The following is a 21,639-nucleotide window of genomic DNA, read 5'->3' as shown; positions in this document are numbered from 1 at the left end:
CTTTTAATATCCCATAGAAGTCTAGTGCATATTTTTACATGTGAAGAAATACTGATCTTATTTAGAATCTCCTTGTTTGCTCCTTCACCCATCCTTTTTTTAACAAAATAATTTGTGATTACTTTCTTCTCTTCTATATTTCCTCAGTGCCTCTTTGCCCATTTTAAATACTTTGTCAGTGGGCTACATCCATACTGTTTTCAAAACTAGTTCCTAGAACAATTTATCCAAATATTTGACTCGAGAAACACTTAATTGTTTTGTATTTAGTTTCTAGAATTTTGTTTGGCAGAATGTAGTTGGACATTAGCAACATTATTATTTTTTAAAGGAAATTACTGATCTTCTTATCATACTACTAGCTGCTGTTTCTATCTAATAGTTTTGTGTAAATTTGCACAGAACAGTGTCAGCTGCCTACAGAACATTAAAGTTAAAGCACAGTTTAACATATACGGTCATGATATTCATTGCTGTGGGAACTGTTACCGTCTGCAAGCTGGAACAACACTAGTGCACATTGCAGCGAGAAAGCCTGCAGGATTATTGCTTTTGACATTTTATTGTAATGTCTGTGTGGTTTCACCTTCAGCTGCATCTGTGGAGGCATATGTAGTACATTAAATAATGCAGGTATTGCGTTCCAAACAGCTTTCCTACATTACATATTCTCTGATTTGATTGCAACTGTAATGAAAAAAGTTAACATCGTTGAGTAGATACTCAACATGGGTGTCTTTCTGCAAAACGTCAGTTCTTCTGCTGTTTACTAGTACTTTTTGTTCTTAAGACCTTAACCCAAAACATCTCTCAAGTATGTAACAAGAAACATGTCTCCTAAAGCTTGTAATATTGTTATCACATATCCCCACATTAGCTGACAAAAATTAAGTGAATAGTCAACTGTTTCATATTACGAGTAGATGCAATACTATTGAGAACTTACAGTATTCAAAATGAATACAAAACATGTGTGCAGTCATTTAGTAAGAATCTTGAAATGATTTAATATTGTGACATCAATCACGATGTTCATGAGTATAAATGAAAGATTGCAGAAAATGCAAACAAAAGCAATTCAGAGAACTTTTTCACACTCAATGCACATCTTCCTATTGCATTCCATGAATGTTGGCTGAGCACGATTGATGCACTTATGAGACCACCAGTTCTTTTTTTTATGCTGGGTACATTATACACATCTTCTTCTTTTCCCTTCTATCATTTGGTATGCCTCTAAGGTGTCATCAAATAAATTCTCCTGTGTCTGAGATTTAATAGGCATTTGCACCAGAATTCGATTTTTGCTTTTAGCAGAACCATTCTTCTTTCCAAAATATTATGCTGAGCTGTTTTTCTTGCTGTAACAGACCGAATGTTTCTACTTGAAATTATCTTTGCCATAAAATTACTGCGTTTGCTGTGAGTAATTAGCTGTGGTACAATTCACAACAGGCTCTCCTTCCAGTAAAGCGTTGATTGTCTTCACCAGTATCACTCCTGTTTCATGGTGACCATCAGCTACTGAAGTCAGAATCGGCATTAGAATCATCAAAAATGTTATCATTTTTCCCATTTTCCTCTTCGTCTTCTTTGGTTCAACTGCATAAATCTTATTCTTAGAAAGTTGCTGCATGCTGAAGTAAAAAATAACAAATTCACACATACAATAAAATGCTATGAAATAAGAATTTCCAAAATAGCAACTGAAAGCAAAATATGTAGTAACTAGAAACATGCAGTGTATTGGACCTACCTAATTATTACACATAATGTGAAACGTGGTCACACAGGCACTGAATTTTACACTAACTTCTAAATAATATGTCTTATTGCTAGGCTGACAAAGTCACGCTCATTGTTGAATGTTGCTTTACACGCTACATGTTTTAGAATGAATGTTTAAAATGAATGATGGGTCTGAGAGACTATTTTTTTGGGTTAAGGGTTAAAGAAAAAAAAAAAACATGCTTCAGCAAATATCTGTAGGCTATAAGGGAACTATAAACAAACTATTCTGTAACGGACTGTTTTATACCTCCCAAGGCCCTTAGGAAACTAAAGAAAGACAAATGTGGTCTCGCCCACTCTTCCTTCTTTTCTTTCTTAGTTAGTGCTTATTTTTGCGGCAGTACATGAAGTTCCCTATTGTAAAAACTGTTAGAAATCAACATAAATGATACTGTTTGCACTAGTCTGATACCATGTTTGTAAACGTAGCTTTCTGTTGGCTTGGAACGCTGCTGTTGCAATATATAACAAAAATGAGTCGGAATGTCATGACTGTATGTGTTAGACCATAGTTAAACCCGACTAATTATCAGTGTTAGGGCATTTAAAACTCCATTGTTCTGATAACCTGTAAGTGTGATGGTACCACTGCACCTTAGTTTTGAATATTTGGAGATTTACAGTTCTCTACCTAATGTCTGTTGACAACCTTCCAAAAACATTTTCACCAGAACATAAAACTCAGTCCCAAACCCCAGTCAGGAATCATAGTCTACATGAAAAGCATTTTTACTTCTAGTATTTTGGCTGTTTGTCCTAAATTCATTATTATTTACCTCAGATAAGACAAAAGAGTGAACATATGTTATCTGTTGATGTTGGTTTTTCCACTTTACTCAATATTCTCACTATAGACTAAGTACTTTTTTGGCCTCTGCTACTCTGCGACAGAGCCTCAATTGGTAGTGAGTGTGCTTTGTGGATGTTTCCTAGAGTGGCTGCTTCTGCCTGGTGATCCGTGACTCATATCAGCCCGCATTGCTGCAGGCTCTCCACTATGATGGGATTTACCGTACACAGTATGTGAATTAATGAATGAGTGAAGATTATGCCACAGGCCAACACTGAGTGAAAATGTGCGAGGTACACTGTTACCAACCACTCAAATTCCACAGACTGTGTTCATTTTTTACTGCAAAACACAGTAAGTTTTGGACACAAATTGTGTTCAAAGAAATTCTGGCTGTGATGAAAAACAGTGACAACATTGCATTGCAGACTGAAGTACAGAGCTGCAAAAATTAGCCACAATGTTTACTACTTTATCTGTATGTGCATCCACTTCCTAGAACCTCTTCTGAATCCTATGTGGTTTTATTTTTGTATTCCACTAGTTATATAATCCATCCAAAACTGTCATCACTTCATATTTTGGAAAATGTGGCAAAGGGACCAACAGCATCCAAATAAATGTCAGGCCGATTTATTTTTTAATGTAAAGTATTACATCATCCTCCACAATTTGGCACCACCGCCATCACATTCCGCATGTCGTTATCCCTTGGCCGGACATCTTTCAATATATAGCCCCTCTGTCTTTCATTAAAGTTGCATCCTGTCTGTAAGTCTCTGGTAATCTGTCCACTAGTTAACACTGTCTTCAGTTCCCACTGAGTGGCTATAGGATTTGCAGGGGGTACACTGATTGCACCAACACTGAAATAGGTGTGGGTTACAAAACTATCCCCCGTCAAAAATAGTTTTTCAAGACAGTGGCAAAACCTGCTCAGCACACAGTTAATGCTTTCATGGGCAGTTGTCATAGTTGCTAACGAATCTTCCAACTTGTGTGGTTAACATTTTAGGTCTCGCATTTTGTCCAGAGCTGTGTTTTGACATCTTCAGAGATGCTCCTGGTGCCACTTTCTTTTGCCGAATGAAGAGTTAGGCATTGGAAAGAAATATAAATACAAATATTTCACATACAGTGATGAAATGTTGTCCACAGCCATATAGAGAAGCCATTGGAGTACATAAATACGTGGATGATTTTAACAGAAAAGAAGCCATGAGACTTAGTGGTATGTGGATTGATAAAAATATTTAATAATGAACATACAGCACTGGAATTGTTAAAGATAATAGCCCTCTAGACAACACAACTATGCAGCATAGTTACCATGCATTTATACACATTTGCACCATCATTGAACCCAGGCATCAAAACAAATTTGGGGGCAAAAAAAAAAAAATCACACTTTTGCTTCTTAACCTATTTTTGTCACCATGTCTGTCACTGTGAATCACTTCAACAACACATCCTCTATTGACATCTGTGACACATGTTGGCACAGCAGTATATGTTTCTCTGTAACCCGACTCTTTCACGCAATACCACACACAGCCAATGTTGACTGCAGCATTACCACACGCTTGGTTCATGGATGACATAAAATCAGCTTTAAAACTGTGGGTCAAGAAGCAAAATACTGAACCCCTATTCCAAACTGGCTTTGGTGCATGTTTTAAACAATGGCATAGATGCATTGTCACTATTTTAAATACCAGTGTTATGCAGGGACACTTTGGTCAATGATGTGAACTAATTCTGCTGTTGTTTGTACACTATTAATTTCTTGATGAACAGTTGCTCCAAAGAATCAATAGTTAAGTTTCATCTTTGATGGTGATTATGTCTGTCAATAACATTAAAACACATACCATGCCCCTTTTTCACAATATTCGTGTCACATGCCTGACCTGACTCTCAGCAAGACATGGCAGAATCAGAAGCAGCTGTGGAGATATCTGACTCTGCTCTATATGACATGTCAGGGCCGAAAACATTTGTGGACCACGAAAGTACAACCCCAAAGATTTGCCAGCAACTAAAATCTTCTCAATCTTACTGTCTGCTGTCTCGTCTCCATTACATTTTGTATGTTACTTCCTAATCCTACTAGCAATGTGCCTTTGGCATCTCAAGTAATGTAATTTGTGTCCTAACAAAAATAAATATTCTAATAAAATACAGTCCTCAGTGATGAGTGTCTCTTATCAGAAAATCATGCTTGGAACATATCAAGTTCCTAGCCAAACAAAAATTACATTAGAAATGCAGAAAACTCTGCCATTTATGTCGCCTCCCAACTAGTGTTGTCAGACTCACTCACTACCAACTTTGGTCGATTTTCTGCTTGTCCCAGAGCTTAGAAATGAACATAAACAGTCTCGACTGCAAGAAACTTTATTTTTGTGGTTACCGGTTTCTGTCAGTTACTGACCACCTTCAGACAACATATAATGCTGACAGGTGTTGGCAGAGAACAGAGCAGGCATTACAAACTGCATTAATGTCAACTACGGAGTTTTGTGGAGTACATACCACCTACCATCAGATAGTAACGGAAGGAAACTAGCAACCACAAAAATAACGGTTCTTGTGGTCGAGACTGTTTATGTACATTTTAAAGTACTGAGGAAAACTACTGTTCAAGAAAATTGTTCTCAAAAATTACTGCCCCCACCTATCACTGTGTTGAAGTTTTGGGTTGAGAAAGGAGAGATGATTTTGAGGTGGGCTTCTGACTTGATCATTTCGATCTCTTTCTGGTAAACAGTTGAAGAGACTTCAATTTGTTCCACAGTGCAATAGATCTCGAAGATATGCCTAGCAGTTCTGGCACATACTGTAGCTGCATACATTCTCAATATTTTGTGGTTGTCATGTTTTTTCACCGGGCACGTGAAAGGCTGAGCAACAGCTTCCTCCCACATGGAGGACTACTCTATATTACAGATACTGAAGGGTACCGGATATTGTATAGAGGAAGTAATGACTGTATCCTAGTCATTTGGTACTATGACAACTAGATTCTTCGCAAAGGAAATTAATGAGAAATCCTGATTTGGGGGAAAAATGGCCTCTGTTGGGTTGAAGGTAAGCTATGATGGTCAGGTAGTGAAACAATGAGTGACTTTGAGCTCATGCTAGCTTTCTCACAAAAATAACCTGTGTCAGATGACAGAAACTCTTTCTGCCATAAACTTTTTGGAGACGGGATTTTTTTAACCACTCTAACTGTGGATTAGAGATGTAAGTGGGTGATGAAAATTTTGGGTTTCAGCTGTGGCTACTGTGATACTGGTTTTCTCAGATGTACTTAAGGTGGGTCATCTTCAAGGATCTTAGGGACACATTTAAACATGAAAACCCTTCTTTTAATGGCAGAAAATGAGATGAGTCCCTGCTTGAGTGTACTGTGCATGTAGTTTGTTTCGAATTAATTAAATCTCAAGAAAAAAATTTAAAAAATGGAATATTAAGTTTCATAAATACTGTCACAAATACTGAGAACTTACCCGCTTTTAGCAGCTATTTAAGACTGTCATTACTCTCCGCTATTGCCCCTGACCATCAGTCCTCACCTTCATTCTTCATCACCATCCATTTGACACCCACTTCTAAATAAAAGCTGCCTCTTCACTTTGCCACACCTTACAAATTTTCACCCACATCCATTCCTACTGCTGCTGCTTGTCATTTTCTAATGTCATCTACTCATTTGTGTAGCTACATGTCCCACCCACCTCCATTTCATTTTGTTTTCATAAACAGGTTTCCCATTTCCCACTGTTCCCTGACCCATATGTTGGCTTCCCTGTGCCTCCCACTAATTCCCAGTTTGCTTGCCGAGGATCCTCCCAACATTTGAACAGAATTCTCTTTAAAACTGCAGGTTTCACTCCAACTCCATCTACCAACCTATTATACTACACTCAGTCTAAAACAGAGCATTGGCTCAACAGAAATGCAGTTACCTCAGCTGGATCTTTGCCTGGAACTGTTAGCTGTTATGTAGTGCTGTTACCAAACCAGGCGGTCTTGTGTTGCCATACTTGTGTTTATGTGAGTTCCGTTGAAATGTGAGGACACAAGTGGCTAAAACTCATGAGAAAGATCCACTACTTTGTACTCGAAGTCCTAATTATTACTGTAGGCCAATTTGTTGGAAGCTCACTGATTACACTTATGTGGCCAGGAGCTGGGAGGTATTGTGTAATGCTGAACTCTTTGTTGAAAATGTTTGTTGCAATAGTAAAACAATCAAAAGCATATCATTTCATAAAGATGACTTGTGCAGATTAAGGGAAGTTGTGTGAGGCCAAGAACTTGCCAATACAAGTGGAATCTTTTGGATAAGTGTTAAAATAAGAAAAAAAAAATTGGGTAACATAAATTGTGAGGAATTAATATATGAAAGCTGTACTTTGCTCCATTGGCATATTTGGGGAAAATTTTCTATTGTATCCAATTAATCTTCTCGTATTCCTCTGACGCTGGGTGATCCACATCATAAGAACTGAGGGCAGCCTTCTTCTGTAACCTTTGAACCAAATGTTGGTTCTCTTGGATTATCTCATGTCCTGTGCCATATGTTTCATTTCTGTATTGGGTTGATAGTGTAGACGTTCCTTGATCAGTGTACAACATTCTTGGTACTGATCTTACATCCTAACAGGCTTCAGGACATTGTAATATGGTTCATAACATACCTCCATCAATTATAGGACCAATGCAGGAGTAGTGGCATGTCGTAATGGTGTTTGAAGGGTGTATCCTGTTGGTGGAATACCCTGGCTGCTCTTGACAGGCAGTGGTACCTCTGCCATCTAAAGATGGTTCCATATATCTAACATGTCTGTCCTTTGCTCTCCTACTTCTCCACTAGCTTTTCATCTTTCATATCTGTAAAAGACACAGCACACTCAAAACTCATAGTAAATCATTCCCAAAGGTAAATACTTGTGGTAAAACCCCTTCTTTTTTGAAAGCTTTCCTTTATCAGATTATTCCACATGATATTTCTTGCAGGCTGCTATTTATTGTGATACCGTGGCAACCAAAATGTACAGATAAATAAATAAAAAATGAAAAATAAATAATAAAAAAAACTCTCATGAAGTTGTACATAGAGGTGTTTGAATATCCATTGGTTGGGGAAAGAACACTGATGAGCTTTATAGGGATGTATCAAACAGAAAGGAGTAAGAGCCACTTTAGGAAAAACTTGATTTAAATCATTCCTAATGTAGTTTGTTGATTATTGGCTATGTCTTGTTAAGTTATCCGCACATAAAAATGTAATGTGATAGTGTATGACTGTCTTATTGTAGTGGCACATGGCAACTGGTAATGTAAAATAATTTGACATGCTGGTGCATCCTTAGGTTCCTAATACCGTGTGTGTGTGTTTTGTGGTTCTGCAGGAATGTATGCGCAGTGTTTTTTGTACTTATAATTAAAAGAAATGTGCTAGAAATATTGTTGTTTTAAGAAGATAAATGTGTTTCCACTTCCGAAATAACTGAGAAGCTAAGTTTCCAAGTCAGAACTTTGTAATCAGTTTGTATTGGCGTGTGTGTGTGGATGAATTCTTCTGCACATGGGTTTCCATTATTGTTATTGCAATGCGTGTTTGGCAATTGCCAACACACACACACACACACACACACACACACACACACACAGACAGACAGACAATATCATATGTAGAAAATGCACTTCTCCATTGAGCTGTTGGTAAGTGCCTTTTTTCTGTCATTGTTAATTTTGCAGTTCATTGCAGTAGGTTACTTGTTAAATGTCTAATTTGCACAAAAAGCTTGTACTCTTTCCAAACGTCTTCCAGCAACAAGAAGTGATGATGATGAGAATGTGTGTTCAGTGAAAAAAAATTATATTAGTGTATAAGTGAGAGCATTTAGCAGTATTATAGTGACAACTGTGGTATACAGAATGTGTTAGTGATGTGGGAAAAGAATAATAAACTTTTTGAGATAATAACTTATAACCTGTGCTGTAAATCTGCAGACCACTTCAGCAATAGACTCCTACTCCATTCTTCCTTCCTCATGTTTTTATTATTGTTATTGGTTAATATAACTTAATTTGTTACACAAAAGGTGTCCACTAAACTGCATTTAATGGTCATCACACGGGCTGTATTTTCACATCACTGAAATGTGCAAAGAAGATGGAAGCAGCAGTTGCAATCTGAAAACAGTGAAAAGATGGCAGGAAGTAGTCCCCATATACTGTAGGTTCAATATGGTACATCAGGACCAAAGCTTCCTAGAGCTACTGTTCAATGCTGAATACAGTGCTTGATAAGGAACAAGGAAATTATAGGAACATAATACATTGGGATGAACTGTTACTAAACCTTTTAATATGTTCTGTGATTATGCCCGCTAAATGAAATACAGTGAATCAGCAGGAATGCTGCCATTTTTAACAATGCTGCTACTGACTCAGTTGTACCAGATATTCACTGTTTATCTTGTATTGGTTGCTTACTGTTTACTTGAGTGGATTTCTGTGTTTTGCAGAAAATACTTCCCTACACCTGTATCAAAGTTGTTGTTATGTTATATCACCACTTGTGAATTTTTATAGCCAATACTGTTACTTGTCAGTAGCTGACAGTAACATTTAAACCTTGAATGTAGGTAGTCAGGTCAGTTGTGGAGGAAGTGCATTCATTTAATTTTTTGTTTAACTGGTGGAAATTTGCAGTGTCATGTTTTGTGTTAGGTGGAAGCTAATCCACTGAAATAAATACAGGAGGTACATAAAGTCCGGGAACACTTTCAATTATTTATTGCACAAAAACCAAACACTGTCAGATATCATACATATGTCATTTTGAAGAGAAACCCTGAAAGTTTTTTTTTCTTTCTTCACTTATACCGCCACAGTGTAGTTTGGTAATTTGCCGATAGTCAGCGCCAGTCGCAAACATGGCAAGTTCAGGTGCGGAGCAAGCTTTCTGTGTGTTGGAGTTCGAAATGGCTTCCCAGATCCCCAGATGTCACTCTGTGTGACTTCTTTCTGTGGGGACATATTAAAGATCTGGTGCATGTACCGCCTCTACCACGTGATGTAGGAGAGCTCCGGGAGAGAATACGGGAAGCGACTGCCACAGTCGACAATGCAATGCTCAGACGGGTATGGCAGGAATTTGATTACCGTATTGACATCTGCCAGCTCACTCATGGTTCACACACCAAATGTTTGGGGAGGGGGGGGGGGGAACACACTTTCAGATTTCCTCTTCAAAATGCCATATGTATGACATCTCTACAATATTTAGTTCTTGTGCAATAAATAATTCAACGTGTTCCCAAACTTTATGTACATCCTGTATTTTATTCCTTTAAAGAATTTTCACAGTCAGCATACTATTAGTCTGTAGAAATGTCATTGCTTGAACAGCATAATTTCTCTGGATGTAACATACCCCTTTACTTTACTATTAATACTTTGCATTTTAAACACAGTACAAACAGATTTATACAAGCTAATGGAATTGGAAGACGTATCAATACCTATTACAACAGGAAGTACTTTGTGCCATGCACTTCACACTGACTGCAGAATACGATGTAGCTGTGAAAGTATCACGTTTTTTCCCATAATCAGTAGCTTTTACATATATACATTATTTTAAAACACTCCTTCTGTCAAAAAAGTTTCAGGGCGGTTTTTTCTTTCTTTGTTTGTAAAAATGAAAAATGTTATTTTTACGTTATGTGGTATGTGTATGTCCTTCAAAAAATAAACTTGGACAGGTGGCCATACAAAATCACTAAGTGAAAGGACTGTGCTTAGCAACACACTGTTTGGGTTATAGTTATGGTCACACAACAAATACCCATTGCGAACAATGAATTAACATTACATTCTGCTTTATGCTCGGGAAAACCCCTTGTGAAATTTGGACAATGATTAAAAAAGTATACGTAGGCAAGGCACCTTAAAAACAAGGCATGCTTTTGAGTGGCACAAAAGGTTCTGTGAAGTCAGAGAACCAGTGCAAGAGGATCCCACAGCTTGTCACCCATCTGCAGCACGTACCAGAGCAATCGTGGAGTGGTTGCGGTACTTGTTGCAAGAAGACTATCACATAACTGTGCATGTGATATCAGAACAATTTAATTTGAATCAAGATTTGTGCCATAAGATTTTACGTGAGGGGCTAGGGAAACTTAATGCAACACTCGTCCCTCACACAGTAACAGATGGGCAGAAAGGGGAAGGACTAAGAATTTCTGCTGAACTACTGGATAGAGCCAGATGTGATCCCTCATTTCTGTCAACGGTGATTACTGACTACGAAAGTTGGTGCTACCAGTATAGCCCTCACACCAAGTGTCAAAGTGCTGAATGGTGGAGACCTGGATCACCAGCCTAAAAAAAAGGCCAAATGGCAAACTTTGAGAATATAGGAAATGTTGACCGCATTCTTTGATAGTTAAGGATTATTCACCATGAGTAAACTCCTACAGTTCAAACAGTGAACCAAACTCTTTACACTGAAGTCTTGAAACATTTACGACAAGTCATTTGATATCACCGCCCTGATTTGTGACATTCTCAGTACTGGTTTTCACTGCATGACAGTGCAATGCCCCAAAGCTGGGCAGACATTCTGTTATTGCCATCCCACATCCACCATATTCACCTGACCTTTCGCCTCACAGTTTTTTGTTTTTTTCCTTGTTTGAGTGAAAGGGTGACTCAAAGGAAAGTTCCATCAGGATATTGCAGGCATCCAACGGGCTGTGAGAAATGACCTTACAGCAATTGCAGTTGATAATTTTCCTGCTTGCTTCCAAGACCTCCAGAAACGTTCGCCACTGTGTAGAGAGAGGAGCTAGGATAATTACTCGGTAAGTGTAATTTTCTATTTTTTTAAAATACCTGTCCTGGAACTTTCCTGACAAAGGGAGTTGAAGCAACATACTGAAGAGATTTGCAAATTATGTGGCAACAAATTCAAATTACGGCAGTTTGTTTCAAAAATACTTTTACAAGCTCACCAGGCCCAGAACAATGTGACGTGATAAATCTCAAATTGTTGAACCACTCTTTGTATGGTAAACTTTATCATTGCAGGCAGAATAACTTTTACTGGATGCTGCATTACACTTCCAAGTGACACAGATATGTGGCACTATTTTTTTCAGCACAGTCGCCAAGTCTCTGTAAACAATGGTCAGAACATTGAACAGTCGTTCAGTTCCTCAACAATAGAAATCTGCTCCTAGGCCATGGAACCATGCTGTATGAATGTTGACATTCCCCTTGCTGAAAATTGCACAGTGGAAGACCTGAAGTTACCAACCAGCATTGCCCAGGTCTGTTCGACCTCGGTCAAATTGTTGGCACAATTTCACTGCGGATGGATGTGACATTGCATTTGGTCCATACACCAAAAGGCATTCACAGAAATTCAGTGCACTGCCCCTTATACATGAACTTACAGTAAATTTCCAGTCGGTTCTATATGTGCTGGAAACCTGCAATGTGTACCCTTTCTGACAATGCGTCAATCTCCTTGGACAGTGATCTTTGCATGGGATGATATGTGTAACTTGTTTTCTAAGGTCCCTTCATGCTTAGCACACCAGAATCCTGACCACATGTTGACATTTGCATGGCACTGCCCATGAAGTTTCTATACAGTAGTGTTTTCCATTGCAGATTTAGTCAGAGCCACTGTTAGACTCTGGACTTCAACTACTTTCTTACCCTAAATTTTCTATACCATCAGATGTACAGCATTGGTGAATCAACATACTGATTATTTCAAGTAATCCATTTCAATTTGCACTTTTTCTCATTCATATAGAAGACAAGGCTCACAATGCAGAAGAAAAATAATGTTCATTATTGTAAATTTTTAGCCAGCAAAGTTGTATGCAACTCAGAATTCTGTTGATTCTTTAGGCCATAAAAAACTAAATTCCAATCAAGCCATATTTCATTGCATTATGTTCTTTTCTAAATAATAATTCATTCTTACCTACATCTATAAGTAGTTCGACATCACCCAGAAAAGCCAGTCCACAGTTTGAAAGTGAATGAGGAACTACTATGTTGGAGGTGCCAGCATTTCAAGTTACTGTCAACAGATTCATTTCATTTCTCTCGACAGCAAATAATGTCTTTTTTTCCCTCACTGTCTTTGTGGGTATTCTACCTTGTGTACTGAATAATATAAATAGTAATCCATAAAGATCACTGACTTTTTTTTTGTAGCGTTTTTAAGTACTGTATCCTAAAACCATTTTACAAAAGTCCTGTGCTTCACCTCTTCTTCGGAGGTCTTCTGCGAATTTAATAACAGCAGACAACTAGGAATGAAACTTTCTGAAGTTCCAGTGTGCTCTACAATTATTTTACTTCTCTATGTCAGTTTGAGCTGCCATACTACTGCTGATGGTATTATATTTACAACCTTTTCCAAAGCTGTGTCCCACTTTTACCCAGGTTTCATCAAGCCAAATGATTTTTTAAAAATTCGACCCTACTGATTCACTCAGAAAACGGCAGCGCCAGGCTGTAATATCTTGGTGCTGCATTAATGACATCCAGCCACAAACAGGCATGTAATGGAATCCTAACTTTCTTACAAATTGAGGCAAGAACGATTAACTACCCTGAAACAGGTCTGCTGCCACAAGAGAAGCAGATAGTTTTATATGCATTGGCTGTTCCTTTCTGGAATAATACACAAACTGTATATTTTATGATGAGAAAGAATACAATTTGCAACTGTCCTCTTGAGGTGCTTCTGCTTCCCAAGCATCATCAGTTTAGATGATGTCTAATCTTCTTTTGCTAATGTCTCACTGTTAATTCTTATTATTTCTCATTCACTAATTTTTAGAGGATCAATAGTTGCCCATCATTTTGTCCAAAGACACGAGAGACCCACCTGTGTGCAGCATATTGATGCATTTGAGCTTTGGTCCTGACAGATTACTGTACATAAAATGGATGGAAAGAAGAACAGATGTTTGTTGTTGAGCAACTGAATATCTCCAGACGCCTTTCTTCTTGTATCAATCAAAAAATTCTCCACCCTTTGGTCATACTGTGAGATGTGGAGAAAATAATCTTGGAAGGGAACATCGAGGGCAAGAGACCGAGGAGAAGATAATCTCTGGTCTACTTCTTCAACAGGGCCTAACAGGATGGAGACACTCAGTTTGTGAAGTCATAATGCTCCATGATGAGCATGAAAACTTGTGATGATGAAATAACAAAATAGCACCAGTTGTTATTTCCCGTGATCTATCTAAGACATCTGAGTGTGTAAATCACAACATTCTTGTAGATGATCTGAGGTTTTATGGAATTGATGGCACAGCCAACCAACAGATAATATCATACATAACGAATAGAATGTGAAAAGTTATACATAGTGAACCAACCAATGTAATCAGGGTAGATTCTTCTAATGAGAGAAATCATATATAGGGTTCCCCAAGGTCCCATCATAGATCTGCCATAATGTATATTATCACTCGTCTAACACACAACAAACAGAGTTAGTTCCTTTTGTAGATGACACTAGTTTTGCAATCAATCCAAGCTTGTATACAGCAGGAGAAGAAATGAGAAGCAATCTTCTTAAACGTATCGTTGACTGTTTTCTTCACATGATCTCGCTCTCAATTTCAAAAGGCACAAATTATGCAGTTCTGCCCTCTTATGGGTACTAAACCCATGATAACTGTAACAAATGGTGGGGAAATGATACATAGGGTGGAACATCAAAATTTTCTTAATGTCTATATTGATTAGACTTACTACGGAAATAAAAAGCTTTTGTAAGTCCTAAAACAACTTAGTTCAGCCACATTTGCACTCGAAAACCTCGCAGATATTGAGGAGAGACAACATATTTTCCATACTTCCATTCAATAATGTCAAGTGGAATAAAGTTTCTGGTGTAACTTATCTTTGAGAAAGTCTTTTTTACTCGGAAAAGTGGTGCTTACCCATGGTCAGCTTGTAGACATCTGTTTCAGGAGTTTGTTATTCTGACTACTGCATCACAATATGTTAACTCCCTCATTAAGTTTGCTGTATATAATCCACTACACTTCAAAAGGAGCAATGATGTGCATAATTACAATACCAGAAGAAAAAAAAATGACGTTCACTATCCATGTTTGAGGTTGTCTTTCGCACAAAAAGTGAAGCACAATACTACTATCAAAATTTTGACCAGAGACATGTGACACACGGCAAAGTTAAATTTGAAAACCAACTGAAAAGATTCTCCTCGATAACAACTGTTCCGTATTTCTGTTTGTGTACCGATAATGTGTAAAATGTGGTTGGTAGTAATTAGTAATTAACTTCTTTATAATTAAAAAATAATAAAAACACCCTGTAAATAGTCTGGATGTAGCAACATTGTTGTGGCATAACAAGCTAGCTACGCCACACTGAGAAGGAAGCCGAAAGGCACGCGTACACACACGCCAACTGGCGTCAAGTCTGGAACAGGATACGTTATGACTGCTATAAAGAAAATACGTAGCTTTGGAATATACTTAACTTTTAATCACTCCTTGTGATACATCTCTCTTGACTATCCAAATGAGACTCGTAAGATACATGCACTGTGACAATTGGCGCCTTGCTAAGTCGTAGCCATTAACTTAGCTGAAGGCTATTCTAACTGTCTCTCGGCAATTGAGAGCAAAGGCTTCGTCCTTGTAGTCGCTAGCAACGTCGTCGTACAACTGGGCCGAGTGCTAGTACGTCTCTCGAGACCTGCCGTGTGGTGGCGCTCGGTCCACGATCACACAGTGGCGACACGCGGGTCCGACATGTACTAATGGACCGCGGCCGATTTAAGCTACCACCTAGCAAGTGTGGTGTCTAGCGGTGACACCACATTCCTCCCCCGCAAATCGGCGAACGGTCGTGTTATAAGGCTTCCGTCCGCGTGGGGAGGACCCCATGTTGACGTATGCGATGAGGTGGGGAGCCTAACAACAGGCGAGGCTGTGCCGCCCGCACCCGGCCATTCGGTCCGAGGGGAGCTAGGAAACGCCTGAAAACCTAGTCCAGGGTGCACGTCAACATGCGGTGTATGCGCCCGTAGAGAGACAGGAGGGGCCGAAGGGTCGACCTCCATGTGGTCGGGGCACCCGACGGGCGAAGACGACACCTGGTCCGGAGCAGGCAAGAGTTCCATGGTGGAGGACAGCCGGTCACGGGAAGCGAGCGGCGGCGCGTGACCCAGGGAGGCGCCAGGCGGTTGCAGCGACGCGTCCACTGCGGGTGGCGCCGGCGGGAGAACAGGCGGCGGCGGCGGCGCGTCGCCGTGAGGCAAAATGGAAGGCAGCGTCGGTAACACCTGGGGATGAGGCGAGCCAGTAGAGGGGTCCCCAGGGCGCTGACCGGACGGCACCGTCGCTGAAAGCAGACGGGGAGCGGCAGAACCCAGGCGACGACAGAGGCGCAGCTGATTGAGATGCCGACGCACCTCACCAGAGGCCCCCAAAACCAAATACATCGCGCGGCCGAGGCAGCAAAGAATGTGCCCTGCGAGCCAACGCCGTGAACCGCGATAGTTGCGATAGAAAACAACGTCGCCAGGAGCAAAAGCAGTAGTCTGCCGCTGCACTGGAACCTGATGCGGCGGATGCAGCAAAGACATCAAGGTTCGATGAGGACGACCATGGAGCAACTCAGCCGGCGAGCAACCATCGCGGGGCTGAGAGCGATACGAAGACAAAAAGAGCAACAATGCGTCCTCCCTAGAATGCGACTCTTTCAACTTCAACATCTGTGATTTGAAAGTCCGGACCAACCGTTCAGCGGCACCGTTTGACTGAGGCGAAAACGGCACGGATGTCAGATGTTGAATACCATTGGCCTTGCAGAATGACTGAAATTCTGCGGACATGAATTGTGGGCCATTGTCGGAAACAATAGTCTGGGGAAGACCTTCAATGCAAAAAATAGCGGACAACGCTTGGATGGTGGCAGATGACGTCGTGGAAGACATCCGGACAACAAAAGGAAAATTACTGAAGGAATCCACCACAACCAACCATCGAGCATTCCAGAATGGACCAGCAAAATCGATGTGCAAGCGTTGCCAAGGGGAAGTGGCTGTCGGCCATGCAAAGAATTTCCGCGGCGGGGCGGATTGTTGTTCGGCACACGCCACGCAAGAAGAGCACATATCCATAATCGCAGCATCGATTCCGAACCAAGTACAGTGCTGACGAGCAAGTTGTTTTGTGCGCACTATATCCCAATGTCCTTGATGAAGAAGCCGTAAGACAGAGGACTGTAACGAACGTGGGACCACGACTCTGGATTGATCATTATCCGAACGCAACAACAAAACACCACGTCGTACAAAAAGTCTCTCCTTGTGAGCAAAAAATCGGCGAACCAACGGATCCTCGATCCGTGACTTTGACAAGGGCCATTGCGTTGCAACAAAACGCAAAACAATAGCAAGGACAGGGTCAGCAGCTGTGGCTGTAGCTACACGACGAAAATCAATCGGAAACGATTCGACCACGTCATCGGTTTCCAAGTCAATGAACATGCAAGCAAGTTCAGAAGAATCGAATGCTTTATCCTCAGCAACAGGCAACGGGACAACGCATCAGCGTTTCCGTGCTTAGCAGTGGACCGATACAAGATATCGTAGCGGTACTGCGAGAGGAAAAGAGACCAGCGAATGAATTTCTGCGCTGTACGTGGAGGTACAGGCTTGTTCGGATGAAAAAGCGATGTCAAAGATTTGTGGTCTGTGATGATGGTAAAGTGATGACCATACAAGAAATCATGGAACTTAGTAACACCAAACACGAGAGCTAAAGCTTCTTTCTCTATCTGGGAATAATTGCGTTGCGCAGACGAGAGCAATTTTGAAGCAAAGGCAATAGGACGATCATGCGATCCATCTTTGTGCGCAAGCACAGCACCGATCCCGAAGTCCGATGCATCGACCATCAACAAAAGGGGTTTCTGGGGATCGAATGGCGTAAGGCAAGTATTTGAAAGCAACGCCGATTTTAACTGGCGAAAGGCGCGTTCGCATTCCGTCGTCCAGACAAACGGAACACCTTTACGGCGTAAGCGATGAAGCGGAGCTGAAATGGAAGAGGCATGGGGAACATATTTATGGTAGTAATTAATTTTTCTCAACACACTCTGTAGCTGCTTCACATTCTGTGGCGAAGGTAACTCCTGTATGGCACGGAGGTGCTCTGGACTCGGATGTATGCCTTGTGCATTTATGACATGGCCCAGATATGGTAAGTCACGAGCAAAAAACACACATTTGTCCTTCCTCAAGCGAAGACCATTTTGTCACAAGACCTGAAATAACGTTCGTAGGTTGGCTAAATGTTCGGCTTCTGTCTTTCCGGAGATCACAATATCGTCCAGATAGTTCGCAGCAGTAGGGACCGACGCACAAACAGTTTGTAAATATTGCTGAAACAATGCAGGGGCGGATGCACACCCGAATGGCAGTCTTTTGAATCGGTACAATCCAAGATGCGTGTTAACCACCAAGACGCGCTGGGATTCTTCGTCCACTGGTATTTGCAAGTATGCATCTGCTAGGTCCAATTTCGAAAAGTATTTACCCGGGCACAGTTTATCAAAAAGATCTTCCGGGCGGGGCAAAGGAAAAGTTGCAGTCACAAGTTGTGGATCCACAGTTGCCTTGAAGTCCACGCAAAGTCTCAATTTTCCGGAAGGTTTTGGCAAAATTACTAAGGGTGAGGCCCAGAGAGAAGCCTGCACACGTTCAATTACACCTTGAGATTCTAAATTGTGTAATGTTCTCGCGACCTCATCACGCAATGCGTGGGGAACATTGCGCGCTCTGAAAAATTTCGGTTGCGCGTTGGCTTTCAGTTCCAAATGGGCTTCATAGTTCTTAGCGCAACCAAGGCCCGGTGAAAAAATGTCTGCAAATTCATCACATAGACGAGAAACACTGTCTGAAGGCACAGTCTGATTCACTGATAGGACCTGATTTACGATTGACAAGTTAAACAATTGAAATAAATCTAAACCAAACAAGTTCACTGCCGTAGAAGAACGAAGAACATAAAATGACACAAGTTTCGTTTGTCCTTTGTATGTGGCAAGAAGGCTGCACTGTCCTAACACAGGTATGTTCTGGCCTGAGTAACTATTGAGCTGAACATTTGCGGCACGCAACGGAGGTGCGCCCAGTTGTTTGTACGTGGCGTGATTGAGCAATGAAACTGCAGCTCCGGTATCGAGCTGGAATGGTATCACTTTGCCTTCAAAGTCCAAGTCTACAAAAAGTTTATTGTCCTGCTGATGACAAGAGCGACTGTCACGTGCAATTTGAACTGATACAGGTACAGAAGCACTTGCGACTTTACGGGAGTTCCGGCGACGTCGACGCACACTTTTTGTGGGACGAACACAGTCACCGTTAGATAAAGTGGCACTGGACGGGGTGGAATTAACGACATGAATGTCCATGGGCGAAGGTCCACGAGCCTGATTGTCCATGGTTCGATTCTGGCGCGAAGCAAAGGGCCTGGAATGGTTTTGATTGTCTGATCTTAGCTTTTTCTGGCAAACACTTTGAACATGTCCTTTCTTATGACAGTAAAAGCAAATAGCTTGGCGTGACGGGCAATTGTCACGCGAATGTCTAGTTGCACACTGCGGGCATGATTTTAGAACTGCATTGGCATGCTTACGCGGCACACGTGTTTGCGAGCTAGGCTGCAGCTGCACGGACGTGCGCGAGGGCCGTTTAGCGTCCCGTGCTGCGCGCCCGGCGGGCCGGTCAATGCGACACACTGCTGGCGAAGTTTCAAATGATTCCTGAGCAAAGTCAAGTGTGTCTTGCCTATCCAATATGTCTATCACTTGTTGAAGGGAGGGATTAACTAGTTTCAAAATCTGTTCCCGTATGCGAACATCAGAAACGTTCTGTGCTGTTGCATCACGCACCATAGTATCTGAATACAGAAGTCCACATTCACATGCAAAATCACAATCCCTAGTAAGTCCTTGCAATGTTGCAACCCACTGCCTATTAGTCTGACCAGCCGTACGTTTGGTACGAAAGAACGTATACCTTTTTGCAACTACATTAACTGTTTCTTTGAAATAGGCATCTAAAGCAGACAAAATTTCTTCGTAGGACAGAGTTGCTATGTCGCGTCGGGAAACAATTTCACTATCACACGGTAGGTGGACACACCAACACAAGAAAGCAAAAACGGCTGCCGCTCATTACCTTGAATTCTGTAGGCGGCTAGATGGAATCCAAATTGTCGAGACCATTCCGGCCAGGTCTCGTGGGCTACGGCCAAGCTACGAAACGGAGGTGCAACTGCTTGGTGTGGCTGCGGTAGCGATGAAGCGGCGGCGGCCGCATCGGGGTGCAGCGCACGTTGACCCTGGACGAGCTGTCCAAGGGCATCCAATAACGCCTGCGTCTGCTGATTCTGCAAGCGAAAAAATTCGGACAGTACATCTGGAGATTGTGGCGAAGCCATGACACAATTAATTCAGAGCAAAGCAAGTAGAAAGAACACGATCCTGTAATCCTCGTCGTCAATCTGTTGTGGCGTAACAAGCTAGCTACGCCACACTGAGAAGGAAGCCGAAAGGCACGCGTACACACACGCCGACTGGCGTCAAGTCTGGAACAGGATACGTTATGACTGCTATAAAGAAAATACGTAGCTTTGGAATATACTTAACTTTTAATCACTCCTTGTGATACATCTCTCTTGACTATCCAAATGAGACTCGTAAGATACATGCACTGTGACAATTGGCGCCTTGCTAAGTCGTAGCCATTAACTTAGCTGAAGGCTATTCTAACTGTCTCTCGGCAATTGAGAGCAAAGGCTTCGTCCTTGTAGTCGCTAGCAACGTCGTCGTACAACTGGGCTGAGTGCTAGTACGTCTCTCGAGACCTGCCGTGTGGTGGCGCTCGGTCTGCGATCACTGACAGTGGCGACACGCGGGTCCGACATGTACTAATGGACCGCGGCCGATTTAAGCTACCACCTAGCAAGTGTGGTGTCTAGCGGTGACACCACAAACATATTGTAAATTTGTTATTTGAGCGTAAAATGATTCTTTCCACATCATTACAACTTGTTGTGCAAATGATCCATGGAATACGAAAGTACCATACTGATTTCAAGTTTTTTTTCTTTTTCATCGTAGTGCAAAACGTAATAGTAAATGTAGAAGTCCTATAACACTGTACTGTATATATGTGTTATTAAAACTGTCTAAATAACGAACTGCGGAAGGACTGGAATCGGTAAATAGAATAAACCAATTAGGTCAATTGGGGTTACTGATCCCAATATTTGTTACTTTCCCATAGTAGTTCAGAGAGTAATTATTAATGGTAAAACCCTATTACCCAGTGCACAAACCTGCTGGATAAACTATCTAAACAATGAACCATGAAATGAATGGAATCGGTAAATAGAACTGACCTACATCGTTTAATGCAACTTACTGATGCCAACATTTGTTACTTTATGTGACTGTTCATTACTTTATACCGACAGCTCTTTCAGGATTTGTGTGTCAGTTTCTTCACATTTCTTGCTACTGTTTTGTAATGTTTCATATAAGTTACGATTTATTTCATTTTCTGTAATTGTGTTACATTTTAGTTTCTGCATGCACAAAAACTCCCACTTTCCCACACTAGAATTTTTAGATTCAATAATTATTATATATTAACGCTATTTTATAGTATAATGGCTTCACCACATGCTATACTGTAATAGATTTAAAGGTTATCTGTCCTTTTCTTACTCACATAAATTACGATATTAATTTATTCCAGACATGGATATTACTCTTTTTCTGTTATTTATTTTCGTTACCTTCATTTCTTTCCGATATAAATCTTGGCTAAGTAATTAATCACCTGTGATTGTACATAATTTTATAGTATGCTACATTCTTTTTTTTTTTATCAGTTACTTTTTTGATCAGTTACTTTCAAAGATTACCTCAATGTAGCGTCTTTGCCT

At 40.8% G+C, this 21,639-nt stretch overlaps 1 protein-coding gene across 1 annotated transcript in view; it reads left to right on the top strand.

Moving 5' to 3' along the window:
- The window catches only part of LOC126213498 (putative sodium-dependent multivitamin transporter), a 1,462,669-nt gene that overhangs the window by 845,658 nt on the left and 595,372 nt on the right, over positions 1-21,639 (top strand). The gene's annotated exons all lie outside the window — the stretch shown is intronic.

The sequence above is a fragment of the Schistocerca nitens genome, chromosome 11 (assembly GCF_023898315.1).
Source record: "Schistocerca nitens isolate TAMUIC-IGC-003100 chromosome 11, iqSchNite1.1, whole genome shotgun sequence".
In the NCBI taxonomy this organism is placed as follows: Eukaryota; Metazoa; Arthropoda; class Insecta; order Orthoptera; family Acrididae; genus Schistocerca; species Schistocerca nitens.
The sequence above is the reverse complement of the archived record's forward strand: the minus strand, read 5'-3'. Positions and strand labels throughout refer to the sequence as shown.